General features: G+C 33.3%; 1 long non-coding RNA gene across 1 annotated transcript; it reads left to right on the top strand.

Annotated features, from left to right (window-relative positions):
- Positions 1–812: 812 nt before the first annotated feature.
- On the top strand, positions 813–10,277 carry LOC145693981 (uncharacterized). Its single transcript, XR_014132868.1, has 3 exons — positions 813–840; positions 7,525–7,622; positions 10,068–10,277. It is a non-coding gene; the product is annotated as an uncharacterized LOC145693981 (long non-coding RNA).
- The last annotated feature ends 1,250 nt before the right edge of the window (positions 10,278–11,527 follow it).

Here is an 11,527-nt window from a genome sequence, read left to right on the forward strand (position 1 = left end):
CACTTTTTTATTATGTCTATAATTTATTTACTTTATTTTAACTTAGTTTTCAAACGCAATGGATGCGTTCAATCATATCAGTTTTACCCACTAAAGAAGGAAACGATGTTCAAATTATACGATAGAGCTAGAGTACTTTACTTTAAAACATGACATTTAAAACTGTTGTTAAGAAATATACTCTCTCTAGATATATTTATTTGCTTTTTGGTGTTCGTAATATCAGCGTAATGATAAAAGTTACTTCGTGTTTGTTACACCGTTGAAACGTAATCACACTTGTGCAGCTCAACTTTATATTCTAAGAATAAATAAAAGTTAGAAACGGAAATTCCTAAGGTGTAGAAAAGTAATATATATGAAGCATGAACAATGGATCACGTAAACATACACTAAATAACTTTTGTAAATATGAACTTAGCTTCAATTTTCGTTGACGTTTTGTGTTTGAGTAGCTAATACCCAGCCAGACTGTTATATACAATAAAACTAAGTTAGAAAAAAATTATATCAAAGCTATGTAAGTAATATTCGCTTAATTCACATTATTTTGATCACTATAAATTCACAACATGGCTATAAATATAAAAAAAGAATCAATCATCGATTAATATTTTTTAATATGGCAATGAATCTTAACTAGTGACTAGTATTTAGGTTGCCAAACATCTTAATGACTTCAAATTACAATTGATTTATTACCATGTTTAGGTAACAAGGTTTTGTTACGTAACTTCTTAACGAAGGATTTGCCTTTGAAAGATACAAATATGTAAGAGTCACCAGGAGATAAATAGTATTCTAGAGATCGCAAATAACCCATACACATATTTCTTTAAGGTAGGTGAGAATATTGTGAATTTGTATATTTTGTGATTATTTCTGGATTTACACACCAAGTTCTAATTTCTATTTAAAAGGGAAGTGACATAATTACACTGAGTTTTCATTTATATAAATTACAATTGATATATAAAATTATAACGTCAAAAGAAAAGCTATTGTCCACGGACGAATATATATATATATATATATATATATATATATATATATATATATATATATATATATATATATAAATTATTCCTATTAAAGTATAACTCATTCAGAACGTTTCCAGGTGGTAAAGTGCCAAGGACCGACTAGACGTTATCATGTTGTATAGAAACAGATATGCGCTGAGTTAGATGAGAAGTGCCGGAAACACAAAAAATGCATCTTCCTACCTCCCTAATGAATTCAAGACTTCTTGAACCCAAGCAGCAGTGGGTTTAATAGCGATTGGAGTGAAAACAAAACTTTCGAGAAGGTTGTTGTATTTTCTTTTTGCTTTTCAGCTTCTGTGCAATTAGCAACAGCTCCAGCGTTCATTACTGACGGAGGGAGACTTGAATGAGTGTATGTATCAGCTCATGTGAAGTCCAACAATAAACATTTACCTCTCATCCATTGAACCAGTGTCATTAAATCCTGTCGCTTTCCATCCGAACGACAGCAAATACACGCTTCCCGTATTGAAGGAATTCAGCTGTGTTAAGGGCTCGTAGTATTACATCATTAATGGAAGAGTGTCGAGCGAATCTACCAGCACTCTTCATGCATGAAAGGCCATGCAGGTCACGTTGATTAACCTCATCTCCACAAGCTGGACAGCGATGAGGCTCACAAACAGCTAAACCTAGACGTAAGGCAACAAGAATTCGAAAACATTCATTTGACAAATGAAGGTCTAAAGGCGGAGAAGGTTTTGCTATTAACCGTGCACCCGCTTTATCTTCCGGAAAAACAACAGATTGTAACAGATGATTATGTAATTGACATGCAACTGGTGTATACCAAGATGACTGATAACACTTTTTGCTAATTTCTGGCGGGTTTGAACTGCTAGGTTTGGTCATTTATTAGAGCCTTCTTGAACCATCTGGGTCCAAACAATAAAACTGTGGAAGGAGACCTTCGATTAAACGCAGAGATGTGTGGTATGACGCTAAGAATGTATTAATCGCCATTTCCACAACTCGTCGTATACCAAGACCGCCCAAGCCAACAGATAACCATGCTTGCATCCAAGAGTCGTCATTTAAGGAGCAGTTCAGAATTGATTCAAGGCCAGTTTTCAGGACAATGTCATATTTTTCGAACAAAAGAATCTCATACCAAGATGAAAAGAATCGTAAAAAATACCTTAAGCGGGGAATTGGTAAAGATACCCGTAAAAGGAAAAGGTCCAATAATCTGAAATTGAGGAAAGTTGAGACAAGGACAATTCTAAATTAGATATTTTATTCAATTGCACGATAGTGAATTCTTCCGACGTAGGAGCAGAACCTAGAAGACCAGCATTTTGAATTGTTAGAGGACGTATGCCTGGTGCAGCTTCATTAAATTTTCTAAAGATTTCGTCGAATGTAGTTTCATCTGTTCCAAGGCAACCCACCTCGCATTTAGAAAAGTTAAGATGCAACCCAAGAAGTGATGTCTTCTTATTTATTTCTATTAATGGTGAAAGAACTACCTCGGGTTCACCACCAATTGTTCCATTCTGTATGTACTAAATGCGTAATACGTTTTTCAGCGATTTAACTGAAGAGAGTGAATAATTATAGCGAAAAGTACTGATGCCATGGGGTCACCTTGTTGTACAACTCTCTGAACAGAAATAGTGTTTTCGTCGAAAAACAGGTTACTTCGTTGAGCATAACATTGACAAACGTACGGATAAATTGAAGGAAAATCATTCATTACTTCGGCAAGCATATTATCCCTGCGAAGCTCATAAAATGTGTTCCGAAAATCCAACTTAAGAACCACCTTAAGGCACTGTGAGTAGAAGAGAAATAAATTCGGGCAGTGTGAACAGCTGCTTTGTCTTCATTAGGAACACCAACACCAAGCTGATGGATGAATAGAAAGTTCTTAACTGGCTCATGTATTCTAAACCATACGATTTTTGCCGATATTCTGCGCCAAATATTCCCAAATGCTATGGGCCGTATGCCAGCATTCTTTATTCTCAGCTGGCGAACTTCCATTACTACTTTTCTAGAAATGATCAGATTAAATAAATCACAAAAAATTTAGTAGTTTTCCCTTCGATTCCAGTATTTGACAAGAAAGAAGGTCTTTAAGAATTAAAAGACGAAGCGCAACTAGACCTCCGCGCTGCCTGACAGAGAGGAGTTAACTGCGTTTTGAAACTCCATAGTCTAAACTCCCTGAAAAATGTGTTGATCATCAGAAAGATCCGGTGCAATGAAATTGCCAGGGGGAGGAGAATTTTTCACCAACAGGATCTCCAATACAGAGGTATCCAGAGCCGCAACCGTATCATCAGAAAGTAAAAGACGTACTACTCTACTCATGGTACCATTGCCAAGTTTATTACTCTATGCAACCTTCAAATTAGAAAATTTCTGGTTAAATCGAGATTTGTTCATCTTCATTGAATTCCAGGTTAAGTCGTCATGCCCAGGGCGAACTCGCTGCTTCACCCAAGAAGTAAGATTCTTAACTTTATCTGATTGTTTGGGAGCACTTGAAGCAAAAAATGGAAATAGTCATAGGTTGATCCAGCCTTCTGTATCATTGGAAATTGCTATATGATTTAATACCTTTGCGAGTGCATCAAACTCAGCTGATCGAGCACATCTTGGAACACGTTTTAAAATATGTGTCGAGAATTTTAGTGACTGTAGTATCATGTCCAGGTTAGACATCTTTAAAACTTTTGTGTTGTTTCTGCTGTTAGTGTCGGTAACATTTACATTTTTACTCTGAAAGCAGGCATTAATTGTATGTGTAATTATCAATTTCCTAATCTATTATATAAAAGAGAACGCACAAATCCTTTGTTAGCTCATCACGCTAATACGGCTGAACCAATTTCTTTCATTTTTGGGGGGTTATTAGGATTTGGACCCTAGATGGTTTTTATCATATCACTTTAATTTTTAATTACCAGTGTCTTGAGATAATTGACCATTCAAGTGTCCATAACGTACAAATCCTTTGTTAGTTCATCATAGGTATAAAAATAAACGTATTTATATGCAACCCGCATGACCGTGTCACTCGGCGGGTTAACATAAATGACAGGCGATATAATGTTAACATTTACTGGAATCTACTATGGTTTTTATCATATCACTTGAAAGCGAAAAAGTAAAAATTATCTAAGTAACAAAGTTTATTGCGTTCCGGGGTGACCGCAGCGAAGCGGGGCGGGTTAACATAAATGACAGGCGATATAATGTTAACATTTACTGCAATCTTCTATGATTTTAATCATATCACTTGAAAGCGAAAAAGTAAAAATTATCTAAGTAACAAAGTTTATTGCGTTCCGGGGTGACCGCAGCGAAGCGGGGTGAACGCTGCTAGTTAGGGTATATTGTTAGAAGCAACCATTACAAAATTTTAAGATTAATTTAAAGCTTAATTAAAATTTAAGCGTTTTGCTACACAAGAAATAAGTAACTCTAATGTGAACTCCTAGAATTATATATTAGTCCTTAATAATATTTTTATTTGAATTCATGAAAATAAGTTGAAATTTCTACTTTTGTTAAATTCTGTTGAATTCAAACATTGATAGTAAATACTTCTGCAATATTTATTGCGGACATGAAATCAGTACGAAAAATATTGGTTGTCAAAAATTACAGTAAAAAATTCCCAGATTCCTTAGCCAGAAATTTCTATAGTAGTACCTCTAGTGTATTTTGTGATGTTGTGGCTATAGTCTAATTTTGAGTACTTCAGCATACAACGTTAAAAATTTTAATCGCTGCTCTGCTTATTGTAAACCAGCCTTTTCAGTAATATATCCAATCATATTATTGATTATCATTCAATTTCCTTGTTTCGTTGTTATTAATAAGAAAATGTTTTATTATATTTAATATTTTCTTAATTTTGCTATCAATAGAAGAAAATATTATTTGTATGTTCCAAGTAAACGTACAAAGTTAAACTAAATTTATAAAATAATTCCAACTAAATGATAATGAGAAATATTTGGCCGACTTATTTGTTTTAATACTTCTAACGAAGTTACATTTCCTCTCAAAAAGGAAAAAATCTTCCAACTTATTTTAAACTTACTAAATATTTTTAATACCGAAGCGTACTTTCACGCTTTATGTTAGAGTAAAATTGCCAAACAATTAAGCTAGTAAAGTTGTAATTGTATTTTTCATAACTCTACTTTTATTAGATATTTCAAAAACCGTTTTTTATACAAACTGATCTGTAGAAAAATCGAAAGATAGACATTTCAATTTTTCTCCAAAGCCGGATCGGATTTTAACCGAAACAAATTTTGGTTTTTCCCAGAAATTGTTAGCTTTTACTATCATAAAACAGTTCTTGTTCCACTGATTTTTTGTATCTAGCCTATTTTTCATAGGAAACGGAACAGGTTTTTGAGAAACAGTATATTGAAAGTACTAAAGAATAGCAAACGAGAAAAACGATATACAAGTTGTATGTATCCACTCGTACTTTTAATCCAAATTAACGCACTTTTCTACACTTCTTCAGATGTAAGCGCTAGTAACAGATATGTTATCATATGTTGCTGTAGAAGTGTCTAAAACATATGGATTTCCTTTCTGACACGTTTGTGAAAAATTTTTCAAAGTAAGAAAGTGACAAATAAATACAGTTTAACTAGTGCATATCAAACTTGCGAAAGGAAAGGAAAATGAGAGAGAGTGAGAAAAAAATAAATATTATTCAAGAGGAATTTTGTCATTACGTCAGCATAGGAATGGGAGCTCTCAATTTAAAATTTTACCGCTGGTATGATTTGCGACAAATTAATTTACTACTTGTTTTCAATACAGGTCCATACTTGTCAAATTCAATAATATAATGAGTTCTCTGAAGTTTTGCGAATAGTTTATTGGTCGATATTGCTGCTCAAGTATCTGAAGCAAGTGAACTTATTTATAATAGTAATACATGTAAGAAATATTAACTGCATTCCCATCATACGAAGCTCTAGTTACCAGTAGCACATAGCATTTTCGGTTACATATACAACAGAGTTCGGAATTTTAAGCCACATCTTTAATGCTATACACTCCTTGTTTATAGTCATTATCGGAATAGGTGATACTAAATACTTAACGTTTTCAATGTTATGTATGTTATTATAGTAAGTATTCTTCATTTCTCTTATACTCTTGTAAAAGTAGCTTCAAATTACTGTTGAATGACCTTGAATCAATACATTTTTGCTTCCAGTATATGTTGATAATGATCAGTGGCGTATTTAGGGAGGCTTCCGGGCTTAAGCCCCCCCCGAAATCTTACTTACTATAGTAAAGTATATGAAATATCTTGCAGAATTTTCATATTTTCAGGCAAAGCCCCCGCAAAGTTAGCAAAGCCCCTCCCGAAACAAAATCGTAAATACGCCACTGATAATGATAGATACTGACGTGTTTACTGGATTCTTACACAAATATTCTGGCTATTTTATAACGACGTAATCATTTCATGCAACATATGCTTCCTAAATGTAGCAATATTAGGTCTTAGCACTACTGTTGACAGTTGCCAATTCTATCTGTCTATAAATTTTTAACATAATCACCTTAACCTTGAATCACTTTAAAATAAATTTGTGTTAATATTATGGATAGTCAGGCTTATATTCGGTGTGTTTGTTGATGATCTGACTATACTGTTGCTAGCTTGCTTTCTACTGAGGGTTGATTATGACATATACAGATGAATTTATGTGTTAGTTCGTTACTTAGGATTTTTGAAGTAACGTATGGTCAGATTTCGTCAGGCATATCGAGACTAAGTTTTGTTTAGCAATTGTCTAGTGTAACAATATTTTACGTCTGAGGCTATTGGTTCGATACAATGAACGAACCCTTGCATTTACTTCATCTATTACTTCTAATTATTTTATAATTTTAAAATTACAAAAGAAACTTTATGTAGCCAAAAGCTTCCTGGAAGTATTTCTCTTAACATCTATTTATTTTATTAAACTAAGTGCAATTGCCAATTTCTTTTATCCATAATAATGTTTGACAACGTTGCTCAATACTTTTGCCTTGTTGCAATCTGTTATTTTCAACTTGAAATCGTTATGTGTAAAAAGGAAGTAGATTTTAGTGTTTACGAAAACAGACAGAATTGTTCGGTAGACCCGTATTATGTTAGGATATTTATATGACAAATCAAATATTGAAGCATTAAATAAAAGGCAGACGTTATTGCAATTTAAACTCCGAGACTTGACGTAAACTGATAAACTTTGCCAAATATATTTCTTTCTGTAGTTTGTAAAATAGCCAAAATTTATTCAAATACATGTGTTTAATTCACATATAAATTCAAATACCAGTAGCAGAACTTCGATGATTAGTGTGTAATTGTTTGCTCAAAAACATTTCATTTAACATATGGTTAACTATTTTTATTGGCTAAATGAAAGTACGCCATTAAATAATTCCTAGAAATTATCAATAATAATAACATATTCTGTTCTATCATTTTCAGATTTGCGTACGAGTGCAAAGCAATGAAAATATTGAATCTGGTAGTATTGATTTCGTGTATGATAATTGCTGTGATTCAAAACGGAGTTACTCAAGGACGTAAGTGTAGATTGACCATAACGAATTAATGGCTATCAAATGAAATATATCTCAAATTATTTTCCGTTGGCTATGGTTCATCAAATTTAAATGTCTAATAAAATTAGTTTCGAGGAAGATTACATCACAATTCCGTACGTGAGTGTGATGTAACGTATGTGTAGATTATAATTTTGACAATTTTAGTGAGCTGATAGATTGTTGGAAATGTAACCTGTCACCCCCTTCAGTGATGGAAACCTTGAGAGCAGAAACGTATGCATGAGAAATCTGCCCATGAGTTTGACCTCTTATATTTTTCATGGCATATTCAGGAAGTTGAAAGATGTGTCAAACTTGTTACAGAGTCTGCAGGAAAAGTGGACAAGGAAACAGAGATGTCTACATTAGAGCAAATTTACTCTCAAGACTCACAATGCAAAAATTTGATTTTAAAAAATCTGAATTTAAACAACATCCTTGACTAAATCAACATAGTTTAGAACAGCCTCATTGGCAGAATGGTTGGATAGTGTATAAGAGGAACTCGAATTGCAGCTATCTCCTCGGCTGAATTCTGGACCCTTACATGAAAAACGTTGATTAATTGGCTAAGAGCTGCAAAATCATTATAAAATGTGTGAAATCACTCACATTGACAAATTATTAACAAACATGAGCTCATGCAAATAAAATGAAGTACTTAGACCCTATAGAAATGAAATAAAAGTAATCTGTACATTTCCTGCGTGAAGGTTAATTTTGGTGTTTTTAATTTTTTTTCAAATCTTAGTAAGTTCGCACGAACTGAAGATCATAAGTTTGATTTTTGGTTACTTTTCCATTGATTAACATGCTAATACGCAACCGTATTAGAAATCGATAATCGAAAATCTGTTTGTTTCGCTCCACTCTAGTGGCCACAGTGGTAATGTAACTATAGTATCTGGTAAGTTATTTTACAAGGAGTAATTTATGTAACAATAGTGAGTCTTATTAGTTTGTGCAACAAAAAGTTGTAAAGGGAAACACAATAATATTTCAAATCATACAATAAAAACTACTTCAGAAAGGCAAATATTCTACTGAAATGAACTATTATGTGTCAAAAATTTTGGGATCTCCCTCACCTTTTCCTCTTTCCGTTGTCGAACTACCAATATAAGGTTCAACTGGCTCTCGTGACTCTGGAATGGTTAACGCTGTCTCTGGAAAAGACTCGCATTTCAAGAGTGCGATGGGGTTCTGAGTCATGCCCCCTGACCGAGGTAGTCTATTCCATTACCGGCTACACCTCAAGAGATGCGACCTCTCTCTTCGGTGGAAAATACCACTAGAAAAACGTTATTTGCGGTGCGTTCAATAAGAATTCACCAAGGCAATCAGTAGTACAAACACGTACCACTCACCCTTTTCAAAGTCTGCTTAATGAACTTTAATACTCTAGAATTGAAAGTATTTCCACTCTCAGAAATAAAAATAACCCTCTTCAAGACAAGAAAGTTTATTACATACATAGTTAATTAGTTCTACACTAAGACTACAGAAATGAATTACTGAAACACTTCGATTAGTTGACATCCAAATCGAGTGAATACACAAGTTCTGCTAACTACATTATTAACTTATACTGTAATCACGATTAAGTTCATAATAATAAATTTATAATGTGGAGTACCTCTCTGAAACAGACAAGATAGAAAGAATTTCAAAATAGAAATTACTCTTTTTTAAAAATTACTCCAACTTTTGATTTGTAAACATTAATCCATCAGTCTTATAATTGTATTTCCATGTAGGTTCCATGTCACTTAGTCCGGAAGCACCAAGAAAGGGAATACTGGCATAATACATGCAAGTCATCTTCAACGAAAAGAGATAGTTCCTAATCTCCACTCTGTCAATCAGAAACCCGTTTCACTCTACAAACACAAGGTTTTCTCAACGTCAGCATTGGCCATGTACAACCAGTAGAGCCAATTATGCATTGTAGTCTTGTCTAGAGAAAATAAAGGGAAGAAAAGAGGAGGAATTGAACACAAAATAACCACAAGCCGTATTAATGGCGTAGGCACCGTACTGCAGATACAAGATTTAGCATCATATATTAGAACATAGCTATCAAGATTATAACGAACACTCACAAATACATTTATCTTAAAAAATTGTGGTCTAACATAACTTGGGTATTGAGAATCACATAATACATTCTATATATCATAATGTCATATTGGATTTGATAAATTTCTAATGCAGTATTGCTCTGGTCAAAAAGACATATCAAGAAATTAAGATTACTATTACTATTAAACCTAATTCTTGGTATGCAAAACGTAAAATATGCTACATAAATCCTATGTTTAGTTTGTAAAGGTTTCATATCAAATTAATATACCGGAGTTAACCATTTGCGTTAGCAATATTGACAGCGAAATAAATTTTACTGATATTTATTTTTTCTTTTAGTTCCGTTCTGCTATGAGAGATTCTGTGACGACAATCCAGTAGGTACAATATGCAATACAGGTATTCATTCTCTTCCATATTGCGTTTGCGAAAGTGGTGGAAGAGACCTCTTCGGACATGAGTTGAAGTGCTTTCAAACGCTGAATTAAGGAAAACAAGAAATTGAGAAAAATGATTAAGTGCTTTGTCATAATAAATAAAATAACAAAAAGGGCTGGAATTGTATTTTTATTAATATAATTATAAGTTTCATGATCATTGTAGTCATATTTTGGCTTAATAAAATATATTATTTAGGTAACGTCCCTGTGACATGATTAATTTGAAACCAGATATAATCATGAGAGGAGCGTACGAAAGGTACTGGACTCGAATATCCTTGACAAATTCAATTTGTGAAACGTAGTTGTGACTTATCGTATGCGGTTAAGGATTACCGGCTTCGCCGGTCTTCATGTAAGAAATATTGAGTGCTAACATGTATTTTCCAACAGTTTTGGGGAGCTCTAGCCTGAAATAATACTTTTCCCAGGTGTTTCTATGAATTTTAATTTTCGAAATGTTTCTTATAACCAAGTTTATTTAAACTCAATTTAAATACTGGTTAGGTTCATAAAAGTAATTTATATTATGTCCGTATTTAATGTTTTGTTCTAACGCTTTCTAATTCCGATTAGTGTTCTAATTGAAGCTTCTTTAATCTATTGTTTTCTGATAAAATAACACCATTGTTATTGTTATTTTATTACGTTCCCCGAAAACTTGCCTGAATTGAACTAAAATGACCTTAGTTACGATAGTTTGAAAGCTATTTTATTATCACTTTTCATACTAGTTTCTTAATTAGTCAAGTAGTACTTTCGCTAATACTAGGATAATTTGTAATACCAGAATTTATAGAATATCTAGTGAAATTCTGATGTTCCAGTATAACCACTGATCTTAATTGATAACACTGACAGTAGGACACTGTGATAGTGAGTGGGTACTGTCCATCCAAATTCGTAATTTCCAATATTCACGAGAGAATAGTTAATCTAGAGCAATATTCATAAAGAAATAGTTTATGCATTTTAGTTGTACCACATAATGCAGATGGCATTAATACTTAATCAGTAATCTTACTGCTCATAGAAAGTGGTTGTTGAAATTACACGAAATGAAGTGTGTCGCAACTCGTGCTAGTCTCAATGTCCCAGGAAAAATTGGACCTCTCATAGTTAAATTCACAAATTATTAGACCAGAACTGAGGTGTTTGCAAATAAGAACAAACTGAAAGGACCTAAAAAACAATTCGTGAGAAGCCGTGTTGTCAGCGTTTGCAGCTGTACCAAGCAGCAGCTCGGTTTGGTTTCCAGAACACTTGAAATTACAACGAACAACTTGCAGTAAAACATGGAAATAATAAGCATTAAATGTGTAGCTTCGCGCAGATTTAAAACACACATGTGAAAACTGG

This window comes from Thermobia domestica, chromosome 9 (genome assembly GCF_964235325.1).
Source record: "Thermobia domestica chromosome 9, izTheDome1.hap1.1, whole genome shotgun sequence".
Lineage (NCBI taxonomy): Eukaryota > Metazoa > Arthropoda > Insecta > Zygentoma > Lepismatidae > Thermobia > Thermobia domestica.